This window comes from Corvus cornix, chromosome 9 (assembly GCF_000738735.6).
Source record: "Corvus cornix cornix isolate S_Up_H32 chromosome 9, ASM73873v5, whole genome shotgun sequence".
NCBI classification, from domain to species: Eukaryota; Metazoa; Chordata; class Aves; order Passeriformes; family Corvidae; genus Corvus; species Corvus cornix.
In genome coordinates, this window is record NC_046339.1 from 5,632,571 (window position 1) to 5,655,892 (window position 23,322).

The 23,322-nt window shown below is 39.4% G+C and overlaps 1 protein-coding gene across 4 annotated transcripts in view; it reads left to right on the forward strand.

The window, feature by feature from the left end:
- The window catches only part of NAALADL2 (N-acetylated alpha-linked acidic dipeptidase like 2), a 421,429-nt gene that overhangs the window by 85,451 nt on the left and 312,656 nt on the right, over nt 1-23,322 (forward strand). For all 4 annotated transcript variants that reach the window (XM_039556880.1, XM_039556879.1, XM_039556882.1 and 1 more), the window contains one exon: nt 4,219-4,297. The gene's annotated coding sequence lies outside the window, so the exon portion shown is untranslated. The remainder of the gene's footprint in view (nt 1-4,218; nt 4,298-23,322) is intronic.

Here is a 23,322-nt window from a genome sequence, read left to right on the forward strand (position 1 = left end):
CGAGAATAAAAGCCTGTAACTCTGCTGCTTGACTCTAGCCCCTTATCTTTGGGGGCTAGATCCTTGTGTACTGTACAACCTGACCGTGTATCCAGACCCTTCCCATGCTGTGGCAACTCCAAGGTTACACACAGTGGTGTCTTTCACATGTGTGGATACCTTGATCTCTCTTCTACACTGGTAGATTTGAAAGACCACTGTAACTCCTCTTTCTATTCGTCAGCCTTTCGAGGAAACGCTTTTGGTTTCCCCACGTAACTTCTGAGATGCCTTGGGTTTCTGTGTCAATACTGTGCTGTAAGACAGTGGGTACAAATAAGGTGGTGAGAATAGGAGCAGTTTCTGTAGTGTGTCCTTAAGAACCAGCAGACCTACCTCAAGTACCATTAATTCTTGATTGGGGCATGCCGAGTTTGTCAGAGGAGCCATCTGCCACCTCATTCTGTATGTGTATTTATATATTTATTAGTAAGGGGAATCCCGACGCCTCACATGGAAGAACTGTAAGGGGAATGATGTTTTTTATGCAGCTTCCTGCAGAAGATCTTGCCAAGAAGGATAGTTTAGCTTTTCTTGTTGATTATTTCTCCTGATACTCTGCATCATGATGAGTTCCTTTTTATATTGTGTTCACTGACTGGTTTCTGACTAATATGTCTTGATATTTGCTACACGAAGTGACATACAAAGAAGCTGTCATCACCAGCTGTGCAGAAGACATCTGAGAAAACCAACACTAAGTACTAAGAAGGAAATGAAAATGTCTTTTCTGCCCTGCTAAATTTGACTTTTGGTAGTGTTTTTTTGCCGTCTTTCTCATTTGGCTCAACATGCTTGGCTACTCAGAAAGAGAAACATTTTGCTGGCTGCCTCTTGCATGATCTCCAGGTGCACAGGCCAGTGCCCAGTTTCCTGCAATGCAGAAATAAGTCAGCTGATTACATTTCTGATGCCTTTCTGAAACCTGTGATCTTTAGGCTCTCCTCAAATTTAAGGCATATCAGGGTAGGTTACTTGTGTGTGTCTAAAGGGTTTTACATTGGAAAATAAGTGTTCAGCCCCTATGACGAATAATTTACTGCTCTCTTAAGAGGGGAGAATAGGAAGTAAGCTATTACCATAAAAGATTTTACTGCAATTTTCTTTTGCATAAGCTTAAATTCTGTGTAGAGAGGTTGTCAATTAGTGTGCAGATTTTTTTAATTGGCTATAATAAAAAGCTAATTGGTGTTTTGCTTAAAGAATGAATTAAGAAAGTGTTGCTATAGAAACTTTACATGTGTATAGTGCTGCTCTACATAACAGTGTATATAATAGTCTAATGACCTTTCGGAGCCAGCTGTAATGTCAAAGAAAATGTGTTAAATTCAGGCTGGCTGCAGAGATCATTAAGGAGTTTGTGACTTCACCCATTTCATTGCCAGAAAGTGTCTCTGGCATTGTCTCATAGAATGTTTCTCTTGACTCGTGTCAAACCGTATAACAAATGCTGGTCTCAGAAGACCTGAACTTTTGTAAAATCTGAGTGCTCCAATTGTGAATGTGTAAACTGATCTGTAATCTGTCAGGCATAAAATGTACTACTGGGAAAAATTCATTTTCATAATCTGAGAAAATGTGATGATGGATTGAAAGTGGCAACATCTAATCCATGAGCTGTTGTATCCTTGTATCCCTCCCTCCTCCCCTGCCTTCTCTACCCACTGAATTCTGAGCCTCATGTGAAACACAGGAATTTTAAGTGAAATAGGATTTCTGCTCTAATTTGCAATATTCTCTCCCAGCAAAAAATACTTACCTTCTCAGATACAAACTTTGCTGAGGAGTGAATAATTTCTTCAGGATTTGTAAACAGGAATTTTTTTTGCCTTGGGCTAATGCTTCCCTACTGAAATTATTTCAGTCATTATCTGTACCTTTGCTAGCTGCATAAAAGTTGTATATAGGTGGCATGGACAAAAATTTCAAAGCATATGATGAACATTGTCATTCTTATCAAGGAAGGTGGTCACTAATGAAATAAATGGCTCCAGCTGGTAAAACTGAAACATGATCTTTTGTTTTCAGTTCCCTGATCCTGAATCTTGTTATTATGTCACTAGACAAATTGTTTTGCCCCTTTCTAACTGTGTATGTAGAAGATGTAGGGGTGTGAGCACCTGCAGTTATTAGTCATGGTGGCAGAAAAAGACTTAAAATGTTCTTCATGTCCAAATGTGAGAGACAGGAAAAAACTATGATCTGTTGACATTTTGTGGAATCTTTCACTGTGAGGGTTTTTTTCCACTGGTTTTCAATTAAACAAACAAAAAAGCCCCCATTTTGTGTCTGCTAAATTTGCCCAGCACTTGTTCTTCAAACTGGTAAAACACAACCAGACATGAGTGATTAATGTATGATCTGATCTTTTTTCTTTTCTGTCCCTTCTTTTCCTCTCAGTAAATGCTGGAAAAAAAAAATCAGCCTTCTAAGTAGGTGAATTTAGGAGAATCTCTCAGAATTCTGTGGAATTACACAGACAGCTTCTTTCTGTACCTCTGGGTCAGGACTGAGTAGTGTCATAATTTGCAGCTATTCTTCCCTTGATACACATATGTAAGCCCTATTAGTGTTAATGCCTTTTTGAAATGCTTCCCTGATATGTTCAATATCTACTACTGTGTCCAAACTCTGAAGTCTTATGACTTGCATGGCATGTGACTGTCTCTAGAGCTTAATAGAAAGTTGGATTTAATCTCATAGTTCATCTTTTGAGCAATAAAACTGTAAGAAAGATAAAATGTTTGAACATGAAGCTTTTATCTGGGACCTGTGAGCAAATAAGTTTTTATTCTGGTCCAGGGAAAGGACTGGGGGGTTTTTTGTTATTTTTTTCAGCTTCCTTTTATCTTTCCCAGTAAGATCATGCATTTAATGTGTGCTTACAGCAGCTGTATAGTCTAGAGGCGTTGTTTTGTAGAAGAGTAGTACAATACTGTATTTATGATTGTCAAGGAAATGTGATTTTTAGAACTCAGTAAATCCATCCTTCAGTTTAAATTTTTGCTGCTTTGCTGCAGTTCATTGTCAACTGTCTTTGCAAAGAGGGGCTGGGTTTTTGAAGGGCAAATCATGAATTTCATTTAGGACTGGTATTGTTCTCTCAGTTTTACTTGACTGTACCAAGCTCTGAGCATCCTAGTCTAACATTGCTATTCCTGCTTTAACTGTAAAATCAGTAAAATTTATATTAAATCCAAGTATGTGGAAGATGGAACTTCTGCTGGTTCAGTGTGTTATTTGTTTATTTGGATTAGTGCTGGGTGGGGTCCTACAAAATGCAGTAATGGAAGAGCTGGGTGGGTTCTGCATTTTGGACATTGAAAAGAAGTCACAGAATCAATGAGGTTGGAAAAGACCTCTGAGGTCCAACACCACCGTGTCAACTGACTATGACACTGAGTGCCACAGTCTTTCCTTAAGCAGTCATGGTGCATTTCTCTTTTTTTTTTTTTTTTTTTTTAATTACTTCTTTACTTATATGGTTGTGTTTACAGAAAGTTATGACAAAAGTTGGTTGCTATTGGTCCTTTTCCCCCTTTGTTGTATAATTTATGTAGTGCAGCAATGAAAGCTTATTAGTGGAGCAATCTGTGGAATCTTTATAATAAGCCTTGATTACAACTGAACTTCAGTGAGATGCACAGAGACATTTTAAATATGTACTCAACTACCTTGTTTTGCTTGGGGAAAGAACACACTGACAACTCCTGAATTTCATTAAAAGAAGGAGGGAGATTTATATGGGTGATAATGAGATTGTTACTGGGAAATAGGTGAAAAACTGAAATTACCATAATATCAGTGGTTTTGGGTTTTTTTGTTATAAGAACACTTCCAGTTTACTGATGGGTAACCAAGGCAATTGTTTATTGTTCAGTGTTTTGTAGTATAGCAGAAGTGCCACCACAAACTCCCTGCTGAGGAATCAGCTGCTTTTGTGAAACAGACCTTGCTGGATACAAGGACATTGATTTAAACATTTTAGGCAGCCATTTGGTTTCTTTAAGTAAGAAAAATATTTCCTAAGTATCATCATGCTTCAAAATATGTTCTCATTTGCTGCTGTATCAGGAAAACACGTCTTCTATTTGTATTTACAGTTTGCATCATTGCAAATGGTCAGTTTTCTTTTTCAAGGAGTGGTATTATAAAATGTGATGTGTTCTTTTTTTGCAGGGAATTAGTGTAGAGGCCACATTGAAAATATGCCTTCGTGACAAAGTCTCTACAAAGCTGATCCCATCTTGGCTTTAAGGTAAATGGAAAAAAAAACACTATCAAACACCTCTTCTAACTTCTCATCATGGTCATTGTTCAGCTTGGAAGAAATGTGAGGCTATCACATGCTCAGAATAAAGAAAGTATTTTAAAGAGTTAAGTTGGAAAACTTAAAATTGAGTCAAAATAAAGTGTAAGCATAAGCCAGTAATTTGGGTTTGGCTTCAGTAATTAAAAGAAATGACAGACAGTGGCATGAGTGCTTATGTGTCTTGCATACTGCCTTGGCAACTGTCTGGTTTTGTCTGAAAATTGAATATGCATATGAAGGAGAGATCATTCTAATTGAATGGAAAATACGAAATTAAAAAGGCAACAAAGTATAAATAATTGAAAATCAGGTTGCAACTGTGAGCTTCTGTATGTTGGGAGCTCAGTTGCAAACAAAATTGGTAGAACGGGAATTCACATTTTTCTTCCTCTTAATTTTACTTTCATGGTACCATACTCCTGGTATAGGGAGCAAGGCAGTGAAAATGATGAAGGGGTAATTAAATATCTGTAGGAAAGTAAGAGCCAAACCAGAGACTAATTTTCAGCACTCTACAGCTTTCATTATATATGTATATGCTTTGATTTCTCATGTATATGGAAAATGTATCCTCTAACTGCATATTTTTAGTCTTTCTCCTCCAGAATTATTTAACTTGCTGTGTTCTGTAGTAGGATGTGGCAAGCTTGTTTTGTTTGTGAAATCATTGCAGAAAAGAATCATTTTGAAAACTTTGTGAACAGTTAGCTACCTGTGAGTACAGCTAAGTATTCTTAATCTCAGCTAAGTGTCCTTTATCATGGTTGTAAGTCACTGGAATGTTTAGCATGTCTTGTTCATTCGTTGAAATCACTCAGAATGGGTAATTTTCAGTGTGTGAAATTTTCTATTCTCCATGCCCTGCTGTGTCTGTGGATGAAGGCACCACTGAAGTAGCTGTACTCAAAAAGCTTTATTTTCCCCACATTTAACCAATGCAAGTAAATGTAACAGAAACTACCTACTACTTCATATCCCAGTATTAGGGTTGTGATACTGGCACATGCCATAGAGCCAAGTTCCAGGAGCACAATAAATTGGAAATATTCACCATCAAAGTATGTTCAGTTGTGTACTTGGTTCAAGGGCCGAGGATTTGCTCTTCAGTGCCAGGTATTTCTAGAACCAAATCAGATCCAATAATTGTTGGTTATTTGATGGCAGCATTAAGGTGATACAGGAGTGGATTTCAGCTGAAAGAGCTGTGTCCTCCCCTCTGTCCTCAGCGTGGCCCTGCCACTTGCCCTGTTCCCCTGGGGACACTTGGGCTGCAGTGTAAGGAGCTGGATGAGAGCTGCTCTGGCTGAGGGCTCGACCTGGGGCTAGGAGGGGAGGAATCTTCACCTTCATCTGCGCTGCCCAGCTCTGTTGGGGCTGCGGGACTGCCCTGCTAGTGCCTGCAAGTGGAATTGAACCTGTGGCTTGAGGAAGACAGAGAGACAACTGCTTCAGAGGTGGGGTGTATTTACATTGATACTAAGAACTGGATCAGTACTTTCAGTGGCTGAGGTACTGGTTTGTTTCCCTGGAATAAGTTAATGATAACACATTTCTGCTTCTCAGATCAGTTGGTTTTTGTTTACCTTGGCACGGTTTAGAAGAGCACTTCCTCATGTTGAATGCCATTCTTCTGGATTTAAAAACACCTGTCATCTATTGCTTTAATTTTTACAAATTGAAAGGGCACTTCAGTACTGTCTGATAATATTAGATGATGTCCATTAATGTCAACTTTTAACAGAACCCTCTTCCTAATACAACCATACCTTGCAGTCGTGCTGTACCTTTCACTACAAAGCAATTATCTGAGTTGTGTGAATTGGCTGAAATCTATCAGCTATTAAAACTCAGAATGCTGCTTCTGCTTGGAAAGAAAGTCATGTTGTTTAACTTCCCTCTCCCTTTCATCCATCTCTGAGAGTGGGAGCCTGTGTGAGGGAGAAAAGAAAGGGAGCCTGATGGTGCTTAATGGCTGATGAATACAGTCAAGGATACAGGAACGGTTGCCTGGCAACCTGGGAGGATGGGCTGAGGTCCCTTGTCACTACACAGGAGTTGACACTGGCTCATCTCTTGAGCTCATGAAGACTGACTTCCGAGGGTTTGCACACTTTATCCTCAATATGTATGGTGGCTGGGTTAGATTTGTATCTTACATGTTTTGTCTCTGTGTATTTCATGCTTCTAAAAAGAAACACAAGAAGAACGGAAGCAAATCAAGCATTTCACTTAAAGGAAGAAAATGAGTGCTTCCTGTCCCATGCAGTTATTGTGCTTTCAAGATGAGAGCTGTGTTTAGGAAGAGATTGGCCTAAAATTGAGAGCTCTTAAACCTAATTCCAGGTAAAGTTCTGTTTTCGTAGTCCGAGAGCCCTCTGTAAATTATCATTAGTGCTGAAAGATGATGAGCTGGGGTTTGTGTTATAATTGCAGCCTTGAGAAGAAGCCTTTTTGTAGTTAAACACAGCTCTGAAGTGACACATCTGCTTTGTTTCCCTTCTTACACAGAAATCATGTCAGGCTGTGAACACACTGAGGACTGTGACAGACTTGACCTTGTACAAGTTGTTCTTAAACAATTCAAATGGATTTTGAACACGGGTGTCAGCTTGAGGGGTGGATCTCTCTTTGTGCTGCAGTAGAGTTGTACGTAGGTGGTGCTTCCTTAGGGAGGTGGTGTTAATTTGGTGTTCCCTAGAAGAATTTTTAGGGAAAGTACATGGACATTACTACACAAAGGTTGTTGCATCAAGTGAATATTGATCCAGTAACTATTTTTCTTTTCTGTGGAGATAATTATTAAGGAAAAAGGTGTGCAGCTGGCTTGCAGAGGCTGTGCAATCTGGTGTATTTTGGATATTGCCATAGATGGTAATTTTTGTTGCCTTTTTTTTTCTCAGAACCAACTTTGGTGCCTAATGATGTGCTTTGGTGCCAAAGCTGTAGGAGACAGGTTTGGTTCTTGTTTTGAACTGGTGGGTAAAAGATCTTCCTGGAAATTTTGTGCCTATTTCTTATATCAGGCAAAAAGTGAGGTTAAAGTGTGTCTGTATATCTACAATTGTATCATCTTGGGGATTCTTAAACAAAAAAATCAAATACCTCCCTCTTACTGGTAAGAGCAATTGTCATTTGCCAAGTGCTTGCTTCCCTTTTGACTTGTTGAATTCAAGCTTTTTGTTAATGGCGGTTGTTGTTAAGGCTGAAACTTTAGAGCATTTTGGCATATTCTGAAACCTGACCAGCTGTCAAAATACAGAGTGTTTGCATGGAAATGTATTGATGGAATTTGCAAAGAAATCCATTAAATTTACTGCAGGCTTTGTAATTATCAGACTTGGAATAAAAATCAGATTTTTATCAGTGTTTTCATCTAATTTTCTTTTTCTGCACAGTCTGTTCTCTCCCTCTCTCTGTCCCCATGCAAACACACAGAGGCCAGACAGCAGCAGCCAGTTGTGTGGAACTACTTCCTTGTACCTGGAGATCCTCAGAAAATCAGGTGAAAGGCTTGAAATGTTTCAGTTTGGACAGCTAAAGCCTTGAGGCCATTGTCATTAACAAAATGATCTTTCTCCTTCCTTCTCTTGTAAGCCGTAGCTTCTGACTTACTATTTATCTTTTTAATGGTTTATACTTATATTACAAGCCCTGAGTTTGCTACAGGGTACTTAGAAATGTTGTGTAGCTCATGATGATTCATTGGAAAGTTTGGATAAACTGCTGTGGACTGTATTTCGTGGTAACTTGTATTCTTTAGGGCAACCTTGGTCTGGGGCAAGATTGCTCTTTCTCATCATCTGCACATGTAATTGTCTGTGGATAGAATTGTATTAACTCAAATGTAACCACCAGGACTAAGGAGCTGCCACTGCACTGGTGTTACAGAAACTTTGGATCCAAGGATTTGAAGTCATGCTTTAATCTGCTGTATCAGTGAAGGAAAAGATTAAAATTGTAAGATGAATCTGTGTTCATGTCCAAGGTGTCCAAACTGTTGGCTGCTTACTCCCCTATAGCAGATTCTAAGACAGCAAAATACCTTAAAAGTAATTATAATTAAACCAAGACAATAGGTAAGCTTTTTTTTTTAACTGTGGGCAGTCAGTATTATTCTGTCTGTACAATTCATTTCTGCTGAAAAAAGCCTGACAAACTTCTTTAATGTTACCAGAATTGTTCTTTCATTTGCAATCAAATGGAATAATTTTAAACTTTAAATCATTGTTGTCCATCTTTGCTAAGGGATGTGAGTGGAGCATATTAAATGCTTTCAGCATTTTGTTGGAATGCCTGCTGCTGTCTTAGGAAATTTCAATATTACTGATCTGTTGAAACACTGATTACATTGAAACATTGATTAACGAAACTTACACTATGATGCTTTAAACCAGCCAGTTTTGACACTTTCAAGTGACTTTTGCAAGGGTTTTAATCCTTTTTTACTGACTTGTATTGTAGTAATTTCTGTTGGGCTGCTGCATTTCTTATGGGACTGAAGAATAGAAAATCATGGAAAGATCAGCCCAGAGCAGACAAGAGTTAAAAGATTTTAAATTTTGTGTGTGTACCATGAGCACTGTATGAGAGTGAGATTCTGATTTCTTTTCTGAACTATGGACACAAAATTAACTTCTCATCCTTCGTTTTGGCTTCTGTGCTGTTTTGTGTTACATAATATCCCATCCAGTTGAGATATTAAAACGTGTGATACAACAGGAAAAAAGGGTCATGGCTGATGCATTTTAGATCTGATTTCCTATGTTGCTTCTGTATTTAAAAAATCCATGTGAAAATATAGTAAGCAATGCAATTACTGCATACAAGCAAATACCAAGCCAACAGCTGTGTTTTCTAAGAGTACAGCACTGCTACTGGAATTGGGAAAAATAAAACTTTATTGTGGATTTGGGGAGAAATGAAGAACAGTGCTAATCTAAAAATAATTTGTCTTTTTTTTTTTTTCCCCTCAGTTGGGGAGAATAAGATTTTGCTACCTTTACTCTCTCTGGAAAAATAAAGCTCCTTCTGTTTTTTAGCAGTACTGCAAAGCTGATTCAGAGATGCAAACAACAATGAAGAGTGTTATTCCATGCTAGAAAGGCTTTGTATGGGGAGTTACTTATGGTGAATAATTGATCTAACAACTGGTTTGGAAAAAAGGAGGCATTTATTCAGTCTGGAGCACAACTCTGGTGTGGAGATTGTTCTGGGTCAGAACCTCGGCCTCGCTTTGTGGAGTCCCAGTGCCTGCCCATCTGATTTTGCAGAGTAGTTAAAAACTAATGAAATGTGCTTTACTACAGCCTAATGAGCTGTGCTTTATCTGCAGAGGGCTGTAAGCAGGTGTGATATGCAAGGCTGTCACTGGAGAGGAGGGGATGGGGAGTTAGGCTGTGCTGAGCTGAACGTGTGCCCTGCACGCAGCACCTGGGTCAGGGAGGCTGTGTTCACCTTCCAGCCTGCCAGCAGCAAGGAAAGCTTCTTGTTCCCCTGAGTGTGCTCCTGCAGGGGCTGATCAACATTGTTTAAGTACCAGGAAACACAGATGTAGTAGGAAATAGTGGATACCTTCCTACTGTGCAATTGGTGAAGGGAATGGCTTACCGGAGCTTCAGGAGACAACCACACCCGGCACAAGAGGGCAGCAAGTCTGCTGGCTAGGAAAGTAATAAATGGGTGTGGGAGTATCAGGTTAAGAGGCTTTTCTGGTCAATATGCACCCTCATTTGTCCATAGGTGTGATGAAAAGTATTTTTCAGACACCCCATGCAGACAGGCACCCTGTCTAGCCTGATGGACGATGTGATGAGGCAGAGTTTGGTTGCTTTGCTCGATTCTGGAGGGAGCTGTTTGCCAGGCTCTGCTTGATGGCATGTGTGGATTGCAGCTCATGGCATTGTAGGAGCTGCCTGTCCTGCTCTGCATGGCAGTACCACACAGTGAGGTCGTTTGTAGCACAGTATTGCTTCTCTGTAGGATATACATAGATATGTATCTTTATATATACATATATATGTGCTTTACAGCTCTTCTGTTGTAACAGTCTTTAGTGATTGAAGATTCACACATAAGATTCTTCCTGGCTCTTCTATATTTGCTGGGGTAGAAGATATTTCAGCATTCAAGTCTTCATTGGCTTGAAAATCCATCTCCATATTAAATCACTGTATTTCATATAGTAAATTTGTTTTAAAAGCTTACATATGTGCCTGGAATGCAAGCTGACCTACTTAAACCACAGCCCTTCCCAGCTGTGCTAGATGGATCTAGAGATGTGTGTTCCTCTTGCCAAGATCTGAACCCATTTTGGAAGAGGTGCTTTTTCTAAAAGAGCAGACTAAGGATAAAATGGTGATTTTTTTTTTTCTTTTTAGAGCTGATCTGCTTTTGATTTCCTGTATTAGGTTTCTAGACTCTGTGCTTCCTAAGGTGGTCTTAGAATAGTAAGATTTACTTCTTAGTTGTGCAAGATGGAGTTAGTATTAGCATTTATAACGTGTCTTGCTGACAAACTTTCTTCATTCCCTCACTCTTCCATTCTCCTTTTTTAAAGCTACTTACTTTTGTCATGCAATTTTTCCTTTGCTTTCAGTTATAACTACAAGATTCATCAAAAGTAGGGGTGGTAGAAATAAACTGAGAAGAGATTTTTAAGTCGAGCAAACAGCATCTTTAAAAAGCACTGGTTTAATTCTGCTGTTTTCCTAAATAATCAAGTGGATCAAAGGGCAGGGAGATTGTTTTCATTATGTTTTGTGTACTCTGCATTACTATCATTTATAGCCCCAGATTAAAAAGTATCATCTCCTGTGCATCAGACCTTTATAGTAGTTTAATTTTGTTGAATACAGAAAAGACCAAATTAGAAGGAAACAGGGGAAACTAATCCTCCTTTTTTCTACCTTCTGCAGACCAACTTCACAGTAATGTGTCTGTAGCTTTGGCTTCTGTGCACTCATCCTTCAGCTGCTGAGGTCTGAAGCTGCTGAAGCTTGAGTTGCTATTTATTTTCTACAGACTTACATTTTCATTAACTAGGAAGTATAAAACATTAGAAGTGAATCAGGAGGCCATTGCTGATTTTGATTGCTAACTTTTTTTTTTGAGGTTTGGTTACTAAAGCTCTGGGATTGAAAACTGAGGAGCGGGAACTGATTAGAAAATGGAATTCAAAGGAACTTAAAAAAATTGCATTTTGATAAAGCACCTGTTTTCTTTGGAGGGAAGAATACCTCTGTGAGGAAAGTGGTCTTGTTTCAGCCTTCCAAATCAGGATTTTGAGAGTGAAGAAGAGATGCTGAGTTTTCTTATGGTCATAAAGGTAAAACAGGTCACAAATTTTGGTACATTTGTCAATCATGTTAGGACTGATAAGTCTCAGAGAGACAGAACAATTACCCATAATTCAGGTATTGTGAAAATAATGTATGCATTATTAACAAAACAACAAAAAATAATGAAGCCACCTTCTTTCTACATAATAATAAATTCCCTTGGCATGTTGATTTTCTCACTCAGCAAGGGATTAGGGAGAGCTTGAACAACATGTCAGTCATTTTGCTGGATGTGCTTTTGAAAAAGGAGACTGCTCTTCTGTGCAAGCATCCCCAGCAAAGTGGCCAGGGAGAAAAACACCTCCTCTGGGATCTGGAAGACCTAAATCTTAATTCTGTTCAGTCCACGTCAGTGAGTTTCAGGTCAGAGCGGTGTTTTGGAGCCTTTGCTGGTACCTTTAGTAGTTAGCTGTGATTAATGCTTAGAAATAAATGGGAGCAAATCTATTTTGTTTCTCACTAAGCTCCAAAGTGGTGATGTTTGCATCTGAGTGAAGTTTTATACCACAATATCCTTGTAACTGGTGAAAAAGTGGTTAGCACAACTAGACTTGGAAGTAAAACTTGGGCAAGGCGAGGAATGTGGGATGAGCTTCTCATCCATGATGGAGCAAGTCTTTCTTGGGCTTTGCTCACTGCTCAGTGCTGTTTGTGCAAGGTCTCTGCTGCTGGAACTCATGCTTTTTTTTTTTTAGTGCATCATTTGCATAGACACTGAAAACCTTTTTCACTGTGGTTTTTGAGACTGATTATCCTTGCCTTTGTGTTTAGTCCATTTTAATTGTGGAAGAAAATATTTCTCCATCCTATCTCCTGTTTTAATTGAGGTTGTAGCTTAAACAACTGCTTGTTAGAGGCAAACCAAATCATGCTGTTCCTTTTGCTGTACCATTTTTCATGAGATAAATGAAATAGCCATGTTGCTCTTAAAAACAACCAACCAGTACTAACAACAAGAAACCCTGAGCACCAACAATATACAAACATCAGAATCTGTGTCCCTCTGGTTTAAGGAGGCAGACAGGGTTGGCACTGTCCCTTTTCTCCCAGCACTCCTGCCGTTGTTGAGGGTGAAATATTTGTTACTATTATCTTGTCAACACTGTCAGCCCATGATGCCAGACAGGTGGTCACTGCAAGAAACTTGGTGGGCTGCTTCTCTCCTGTGATACACTTTAAAACACATGGTTATCAAGGAGTAAATGTTCAAAGAGCCTTGATCAGAATCATCTTAGCAACAGTGTAAAAGAAATATGCATAGTCACAGTTCTTATGTTTCAGTTCTAGATATTATTTTTATTATCTGTGCAATTTGACATGTAATAAAAGAGTCTCATTATTCACATCTTGGAAACATTGGAACAATATTCTTTAGAAAAAAACAAAATGAACCCCAAAACATGTATTTCTGCTCCCTTTGTGGAGTATGTAGAATAACAAAACATGTTATCAATAAAGAATGACACCACCAGTTAGCTGTTGGTGATATTGCTTTGTTTGCATTAGTTCTATAAAATTACAATATTCTTGAGTAAAAGTGAGAGTCCTGAGAGCCATTGGGCCAGCACATATAGGAAACCTTTGCTTTTCTAAAGGTTTTCAGTTGTGAGGGCCTCTCTCTAGCTTTGCAGAGCTACTCTAGGAAATTTGTGACAAAATTAATATTCTCTGCCAGTTCTTAGCACTGTTAGTGGAGTGTGCTCTGTTTCTAATGACATTGAATTTAGGCTTAAAGTCACCCATGGTGTCAGCAGGATGATGCAGTGATCTGCTTGCCATGGCTTAATGCACAGCATAATAACTGAATTTTCTCTTTTTTAGCCCTGATCACAACAATCATCAAATTATGTTTCTGTTCACTGACTGTCAAATGCACTCTTTAGACTGAGAAATATTGTATCTGATGTGCAGTAAATGCAGAATCACTTTCTCTGGTTTTTTTTCTCTGGGAGCAGAACAAAGCCACTGCATTTTCACACTTGGGTCTTTCTGGAGAGGGTGAATGAATTAAGAGTTCCTCCTTTGGAAAACACTCTGTTTAAATCATTGCACACAACTGAGCACAACAAACAGTTTTAGGGGAACATAAAAGCAAGAAAGCCACTTCTCACCGTCAGTTGTTGTTGGGAGAGGGAGTGTGAAAAATCTTGGGTTTCCGTCCTTCTTGTGCTATTCCCACTTGTAGGCTTCATTTCAAGGGAAGAAGTATTTTCAGTACTATCACTCTCATCTCTTGAATTCTTAAGAATATTTAAGAGTTAACAGAAGGTGATGTGAGAAAATGCTAGAACTTAAACTACAAAATCCTTCTGTAGGTGCTAAAAGCCTAAAATCAAAATCTTACTCTTGGAGGGAAGTGCTGGTACTCAGTAGCTAAGGAGAAGAGTTATTTTTGTTGCCTTACACTTCAGTTTTCTTTGGAATGAGTAGCTCTCTTTATGGGGGTGGGGGGACACCTTGCAGAATACAGTAATGAGGGTAAAAACTAATCATTGTGATTTTTCCCATGCTTACAAATAATACTAACATAGATTAAGGATTTCTCTTCCAAGACATGGACAGTTTGTGTTTGGAGAGGGCAGTAATGCTTTAGATGTTTCTGTCTCCTCAGTTAATTACCAAATACATTTTGCTTTGCACTGCAGAACTTCATTGATAAATAAACCTGTTTTTCTTAAACATGTCTTTTAAAAATAGAGCAACTCAAACTTGTTTATAGAAACTCAGCACCAAATCTTTGACTTCCCTGAGTTAGGTGGTCAAGGAGGAGTTTCTGTATGTGCTCCTCTGCTGTCCCCAGGAAAGGATTGTGCAACTGAGGTATCTCTTTTCTTAGCAGGGACCTGGTTGAAAAGCAGGAATAGACCTAGACCCTTTAATAAAGGCTCTTGCACAATTGTTTCAGTAACTGTCCTAACAGAAGCTTTTAGGAAAGACCACTTTGGTTTTTCACTCGTGAAGTAAACAGAAAGCCACCAAAGTTCTTACTCATTTCTCTGCACACAAAAATAACTTCATTTAGTCTCTGTCCTTAAGCAGAGGAAGCTGCACTAGAGCTGAGCTGAAAACCTCCACCCACTGAACGGATGTTTCAGTGGAATGGTTCGCTGGTACTTTCCAGTGAAAACTCAGTAAATTTACACAAGATGATGTTCAGCATTGGAACTGGAAGTCACAGCTGGGGAGGTTCCCCAGGTGTCTGCTGGAGTCTTACCCCTTTCTCTGACCCTGAGCTGGCCAGGGGCAGCTTCAGCTCACTGGCAGTAAATGACAGTAGGGTGGATGAGCCTGGTGAATTGTAGGAACCACTGACTGCATATTTTGGGCCATGAGCTGGTTATGGGGGATAACGTAGCAATAGCTCAGCTAAGCTAACAAATAAAACAATAAAGGCGTAATTTCAAACTTAGTTCATTTTTCTTCTCTCTTTGTTTTCTTGGTAAAGATTATTTTCTGACTGTGGAATGGTCGGCTTAACTGAACTAATTTAATAATCAGGCAAGAATAAAGCATGAGCATTTTCTTTTGAACGCCTTCATTCCCGTGAACCAAGTGAAAACGTCTTTTGGAATTCACTGTTCGGATGATTGAGGTTTGGGGGATGTCTGATTTACTTTCTATAGCAAAACTCAGGACATAAATATTTTTTTACTTCTGCTTATGTGATGCTTACCTTGAGGGATGTTACTGCTTGTGGGGATATTCTTACTTCTAAATGAGATTTTTGTGTGAATTAACATAGTTTGTTTCAGAAATTTTACTTGAAAGGTACACTTTACCTAGCCTGAATGATCAAATGATCTTGAAAAACTCATCTTCCATTTTTTTACCCTCTGTGTTTCTGTTTCAGTACTTTAAAAAGGGAAGAAAAAGACAACACATTTTAGTTTTAAAAACAGACTTAATTGCTTTTGGATTAAAAAAATTTCTAACGCTGTTGATTAGACCGTTTTGAGTGTAATCCAGATGGAGATTAACATGGTAAGAGCTAATTACCTCTTTTAAGTTGCAATTGTTTGTTCCTTTAAAATAATGCTGTATCTTCTCTTTGATTTTTGTCATTGGCAGTTGCAAATGTAAATGTTGAAATAAAACTGACTTTGAAGGCAGAGAGACAAGTGTACTTTTTCAACTAATTGATTGCAAATGTATCACACACCTGTTACTTGATTTATGTGGCAGAAAAGAGCAAATATTTTCTTGGAACTCAGCTGGGAGTGTGGCTGGATAAGATTATCTCCTTGTGCTGGAGAGGGAGGATAAGACAAGCAAAACAACTTTTTGTTTTGTTTAGAAGCCCTTTTTATTAAACAGTCAAAATAATATTGAAACTGCAGTGTTGAAGGAAAGCATTTTCCTTGGGGATAATCCTTGGGAAAGGCAGGGGAAGGATGGGTTGGGTCTGAGGTTCTTTGCAAAGATTCTTCCAAGGGGCGCTACATCGGCAGCAATCATTGTCCTCTGCGGTGGAGAGCTGCAAAGTTCCCATCCCAGACACTGGGTTGATAGTTAACGTTTAGTTTTCCTACGAAATGCAGATTTAGAGGTTCTTTAAAAGCAGTTGCAAACTTTCTGTGGCCTTTGGCATTTTGTCCAAAACACCTGCCACGAAACAGAGATATGCTTCATCTTGCTGCCTGTGTGAAAGTGGAAGGAGAGGGTGGGGAGCGAAGGAGCAGGAGAGCCCAGGAGGAGACAAAGCAGCCTTGCCCGAAGCACATGTTAATCAAATCAGATCAAAGGATATGATGTCAGTTTATAGAGAAACAGGTCAGGCAGGCTCAGGTAGCTCAGGAAGCAGGATACTAATTATTCCCAGAAGAAAGTCAGGTATAGGGTTACTGTGCCGCAGCTGGAAGTCAGGAGGTCGGAATTTGCACGGCGACCCAAGTCCACTGGCTGGAACAGCTCGGCTCCTTTCAGGGGAGTTCATAATTTTGTGGAAATGGGAGAGAATGAGCCCAGTGCAGCAAGTGCAGCCCAGCCGGGTAAGAACATGCAGCCTATGGAATGCTGTGCTCTCGGGAGCTCTGGGGCATCCTTGGTCTGCGTGTGGGAGCTTGTTCTGCTGCCGGCTGTGGCACCGTGTCCACAGGAGGGAACGTGTCCTTGCATGTGTTTTGGGGGAAGGAGGAAATCCACCTCACTCATTTCTGCAATACGTTATTGAAAAAAATCCACTGCTTGAATTTAGGAGGGCGAGGAAAGGTCTGATAAGATCGTGTAAACATTTGGCACTGTATTGTCTGTAAAGGTTGCTTTAAACTTTGGATGATCTGTGGATGTTGGGGTTACTGTTCTGTGGCTTAGTTAAACCTTCTGCAAATGGTTTTGGGTAGGAAGTGCTTTGCTCAACTATTCTGCACAAATTTCGTGCCTGTTGCATGTGAGCAGGGCATGGCAGATGCAGGGAGATGAAGGATATTGTTTCTGTTTAGCATTTGTGGTTTATTCCAGGTTGTTGCCTTTATTTTTTTTTTCGTTTTGTGGGCTGTGCTGAGGTTACACCAATACATGCATGCAAAATAGCCCTTGTGGGCACTTGTGTGACTAACTGTAAGAACAGAGTATTCTGTGCTAGGTATTTTAAATTTTCAGTAGAATCCTGAACACAACACTTCATAAATCTTGCTTAGTCCTTCTTTTGCAACATGAATGTCAAATTTTTGCTTTGAGAAAGAATGTTTTCCCAGTAGCCCTTTTTTGTTTCAACAGGCTGTTTTAATATCCCAGAAAATAGTATCTTCCTGAGGAATTATTCCATTATTTTATCTTCTTAGCATTCAGTGTGTTTTTTCCCCTGACATTCAACCCATGCTTTTCTTTTGCTTGACTTTACCAGTTTCTTCCTGACCTCTTTCTCCTGCTTTGCATACAAGGGATAAAGCTTTGTGTCTATGTTGTGTTTTGCAAGAATCCTTAAACTATTGTAAAATTTGCAAAAGGTTTTCTGAGAGCTGGAGTGGTAACTTTCTAGTCTATGACAAGGTGTGTTACTATTTTCCCCTTGAAGTTATTCTTTATATGCATGCACACATGTAATCCAGGGGTTCAAATGTGTGCCTCAGATTCCCGTATTTAATAGGGAATAACTCCATTAATGCTGGAGCAGGTTTAGTTCACAGAGGACTTTTATTCCACTGCCTTTTTTTTTTCCCCTCTTTTTTTTTTTTTTCTGTATGTTAATAATAATGTAGGAACTATCCAGAAACCATATGGTGGCAAATTAGATTTTGATCCAGATTTTAATATTGAATAAAGCACTAGGAATATTCAATGCTGTACAGGTCTAAACACCATTTCAGGCATGGTAATGAAAGAATTGGTATTGTTTCTTTCTCTCTTTTCTTCATTCAGGACCTGACTTGTGGTTACAGGGGTTTGCTGCTCAGAAGGTTATCCAGTCTAATTCCAATCTTACTTTTTGTCCTGTAAGTGAGGAGCTATGTCACTTCTGCCAATATAATCTACGAATAAAACTGATGGAAAATATTTTCAATCACGCTGTATTTTATACAGGCCTTTTGGGAACTGTGATTGTGATTCTGGCTTAATTCGTACCTTTCGTCCATTAGCCTAAGTGAGCTTAGTCAAATGGAATTCCTCTTGGTTTGCATTAGTGGAAATGGGACAATAATTAGGGCTGCACAATAATTCTGGTTTTTAAATCAAAATATTCTGTGTGCACACATGCAAACACACATGCACACCCCCAGTTTCATTTTTATCAGTTGCCATCAACCTTATTTCCATTTGTGCTTGTTTTTAGAAACTATCCCAAATAATTGGTGATTCAGCTGGTATTTCTTTAAGGAAAGAAAGGTGCAAAGATTAACATTACTCAAGATACCTGTCAAAACCACTGCTAGTGAAACAACTTGGGTTCCTTTTCACGTTATTTATTTTTAGAGAACTTTGAGGCTTGTATGAATTACTAAAGGTGCCAGATTGACAGCCCTGGAGGCTGGCTTCACTTATTCATTAGCAAAAGAGATACGGCCTGGGCAGCAGGTGCACAAACCTTCTTGCTGTGCTGTACCCATGGCTTCAGTTCTGCTGTGAAAGAAAACCTGGGTTTGAGGATCCAGGGTTTCAGTCCTGCTCCCTCCTTGCCTTTCCCTGCAGCATTTTCTTCTAATGGTGTTGTGATGATTAGGCTGGAGCACTAAAGACTATGCAGAGCCCTTTATTTGATTTCCCCCAGCAGCCGTCAGATGGGGAAGGAGGCTTGGGGCTTACATAAGTCAGTAATTCTCGCCATCTGGTCAATCAGTAAATAGAAGGTCACTCTGCCGTCACAGCGTTTTTGTTTTGCACCAAGTACAGTAAGCCCAGAGAATAAATTAACCCTTGGTTCTGTTCCGTTGTTGTTTTGCTGCTTCTGGAAATGGTTCAGAGCCCATTCCCGGAGCCTGGGTGTGACAAGTGAAAAGAGCAAAGCTCTGAACAATGGGGCTTTGACTGGCAGCCATAGATTGATTCGTTGTTGAGGCAGTGCCCTGAGAGCCCTCCAGAAGTGCACTGAAACTCGCTGAGAATACCTTGTATTTTTGTGGTGGTTTGGGGCTTTTTCCCTTTTTGTTGTTGTTGGGTTTTTTGCTTTTAGAATCAAGATCCATTGCCTTCACACGAGTAATTGTTTTCAGTCTTCCCATGAATTAAGTACTGTTTACTGGAGAATGTGACAATATAAGCCCCACAAGATGCAATTACTGTAAATTTTAATTTGATGATATTGTCCATGAGCTGTAATTGATTATACACTGTATTGTGTTGCTAGATGATGGTAGCAACTTTGGTGGCTTGCTAAGTGTGTGTAATCTGTGCTTTCCTCTGGCCCACAGAGGAGAGAGGTGAACTGAGAATTTCAAGTTAAAACAGCTTGTTCTTTTGGGTCTTGAGAGGCACAAGTAAGTGAGCAAGAATGAGAGGAGTCATATGAGCATTATTAATAAAACATCCTGAAAAATTTGGGTTTTATCAGGCCTCCTTATGTGCTGTTTGTTAGCATAACTTAAGCATTTTTGTAACTTTTCGTTATATATATTTAATATAGATATATGATTAAACAACTGCATTATTTCTAAAAGCAGTTTCCAGCAAGTTCAGATTCCCTCCATGATTAATCTGGGCTTTGGATCAGCTCCGAGTGTGTGTTCCTTAGGGTTTGTTCTTGTGTTCTGATGTTGATTTTTAGATCAATATATATGTAGTCTCATGAAATATTTACAGACCAGGTCTAAAAGAAGTAGCTACTACTTTTTGCTGAGAAAGGTGATAGGAAAATATCAAGAGCCTACATAAAGATCCTGGCATGCTTGCGTGTAGCAGTGGGAATTGAGAAGGGAATGTCCCAGAAAGCAAATTTCCATCTCAAATGTCTTTCTTGCTGAGAGGGCTTCTTGGCCACTAGGTTTACCCAGCTTGCCAGACTGTATGAAGAATTTTCTTTCAGGTTTGTGTTTTTGAGCAGGATTCTGAATAATGCTAATGAATGCTGTAATCAGCTGCAGTTATTAACTGGGGGGTTCTCTAACAAAAAGTGGTAATTCGGAAGGTGCATTGTAAAAGTGCTTCCTCTCCCCTTGGCATTGGATGACCTCAGCCCTGCAAATCGAGGTTTGCTCTGTGGACAGTTATTCACAGAACATCATTGGGTCCCTTTTTGGCTCTTTCTGAATGATAATAGCCAGGGTTTCCTGTGACAGCATTTCTTGCACAGCTTGGCTCTATTCCCCAACCAGGTACAGTAACAATGGGTAATTTAAAATAATTCATTTTATTGCTACCTCCTGTAGATTTTTGACTTTCATTTCAAAGTGATGAATCCAGAGAGCTGGAGAAGTATGTTCTGATCACTATCCTAGTGCTGTGAAAAATACAAGATTTAAATAGTCCCACAGAGCCATCAGCAGCTGGAACAGCACAGAGCACTCTTTTTATTTCAGCTGAAGTCATTCTAGCATTTTCGGGGTGCTTTTAACTCTTTTATCACAGGAATATCTGGGATTTTTTAGCTTTCATTTTCCAGTTTATGTGTGCTCACGAATCACGATTTGAGATTTCAGTTCTACAGAAATATTTTCACTAATATAAACATATTAAATCTGAGAAAGCTGCATAAACTGAAGCATGATCAGACTGAATCTGTCTGCAGTGGTGAGAATTGACCACAAAACTGGGTATCAAGCCCAGGACTTCCAGCTCACAATCTGCTTGGTATTATTGTGGTTTTGCTGTTATGATCCTTTCTAGTTCTTAAAGGTGTGTTGCAGATGATTGCATCCTGATATGTGTGCCTGAAAATGCAACAAGATAGCAACATCTTGCTGCAAGAAGTAAAACTGAAATTGAAAGTAGTAGATGTACAGCAAGAGGATGATGTTTGCAAAGTGTCTGAAAACTTTTCCTCATAAAGCTGCTTTAAACTTTGAAATCCTACCAAATGTAGGAATAAACCCTTGTCAGCAGTAGGCTCTGTCAGGTTCAGTGTTTGCAACTAGGGAAGTGATCCAAGGGAAACTGTTGGTTTTTCCCCCCAATACATCATTGTTCAGTGTGTGGTAAGGGTTATGTTTATTTTGGCTGCTCCTGTACCTCTTTTTCTGAAAGTCAGTCACTTACAGGAGAAAAGCAAAGAGTGGAGTTTGGCGCGGAGGGAATATCAGTGTGATCTGAGCAGTTCAGGCAAAGGGAATCTAGTTTTATGTAAACTTCTTATGCAGATATGAACTAGTTCATAAACTAAAGAGTGCTCTGCATTCATAGCAGGTCCTGAAAAGCTCTCTTTTTCCCTTCTTCTTCAAGTACTGGAAGTTTTCTGGAAGTGGCTGAAAATTTTTCTGTCTCTCTACAGGAATTTCATTCCATAGTCCTAGCGGAAAAAGGTGGTGATGGTGAGAAGTTTTATTTTATTTGTCTTTTTCCTTTTCTTGAAAAACCAGCATCTCCACTGATGACCACCACAGTGTCCTAAATGCCATCATGTCTTGCAGTGAGTTCTTGAGACGTATTTTAAAAAGACAAGCAAGGCTGGGTTTTTGTTGCAATGTCATTCTGATCCAGGTCTTTAGAATACTTTTTCCTGGGTGTTTGGTTTTGTGTTGGGTGGTTTGCTTGCTTGGTTCTGTTTCCCCCCCACCCCCCTCAAGGCCTGGTCTCTTAATTAATTTCCTGGTTGTGGGATATATAGAGCTGAGACTAATAACTGCAAAACTGTTCATTTTGCATTTAGTCAGCAATCTGAGAAGCAACAAAGATTGACTTCATGTACACCAAGCAAGTAGCTAGAACCCACTGCAAACCAACGGTGAGAGAGTCTCTTCAAAGAGACTTGTTATCTTCTTCCCTTTTGAGAAAAATGTGCATGTTCTGTGTGGTGTTGGAGCTTTCCAATCAAATTTTTAAATTCTGGGGTTCTTAGGGTCCACTCTCATGTTCCAGCTGATGGAGAGCCACAGGGTTCCTTTGGGCCTGCCTGGTCCCAAGGGTCAGCTCTCTTGGAGTGTTGCTGCAGCTGCCTCTGACTTTTTCTTGTTTCATGGTTCTGGTTATATTTTGGTCATATCCTGAAGCTCTTCTTAGCATTCAGGAGAATAAAAAGCATAAGCTAAAGTTACTAAATCCATCCCTGTATAGAAACAGTTACAGAAAACGGAGCTGTGGTTTTTAGCCCGAATGCTACTGTGAATCCATAGTGCTAGGCATAATAGCTGGCTTTGTCAATTTGTATATATATTCATCTTTTTCTTCAAATAGTGGTTTTAAAAGTGGCATTTCTGCTGTCTGTGTAAGCTCAGATTTTCTGTGCCTTCATAACACAATTAAGTTTACCACATTTTATTCCTGCTAGCCTTGCAAAGAGGGACTGAGTCAGACTATATTTGTTCTTGTGCTTCATCAGCAGATATGTTTACCAACTTTCTAGTTTTGTTTTATTTGTGAAAATGCAGTGAAAGTAATGGGGTTGCACTGGTATCAGAGGGTTTAATTTGGTTCGTGTAGTTATTAGTACTGATTGAGGCATGAGCAAGAAACAATCCTGTTATTCTTAACTGCCCAGGCATGAGTTTTTATGGCTGACAGCAAACAAATACATATCTTTTCACTTATAAACTGAGTCTATTTGACCTGAAAGTCCGAAGTTACAGCAAACCCAAGTCATGGCAATGATGATTGTGCAGAAGATTTGTTGCTTCTCCTTTCTTATGGATGTGATGTGTCGTTGTCCTTGATCAGCTCTGCTCTCTTCTTTGCTGTCTGTAATCCTTGGGTAGAGGAAAGCATAGGCAGACTCTTTGGGTTATAAATATAAAGCCATTCCCATATGGCAGTAAATTTAATTTAAATTGCCATATATTGCTCTAGCTCCTGGCAGCACCAGTGACTCTGGCACCCCCCTCCCTGGGATGCTGCCTTCATGGGGCAAAGGCACTGTGAGCTCTGAGGGACTGGAAATTCCATTCTCTGGTAGTTCATGGGCATTGTGGCCACTCCCTGTAAATTGTAGCACAGCTTAACTAGCAGATAATTATATAAACCCATGTCTTCTGCATACCTGAACAACAAAATGTTTATAACTCTTGCTTTTCTGATACAGAGAGTTCTTTCCTAGTTACTGTTTCCATACTTACC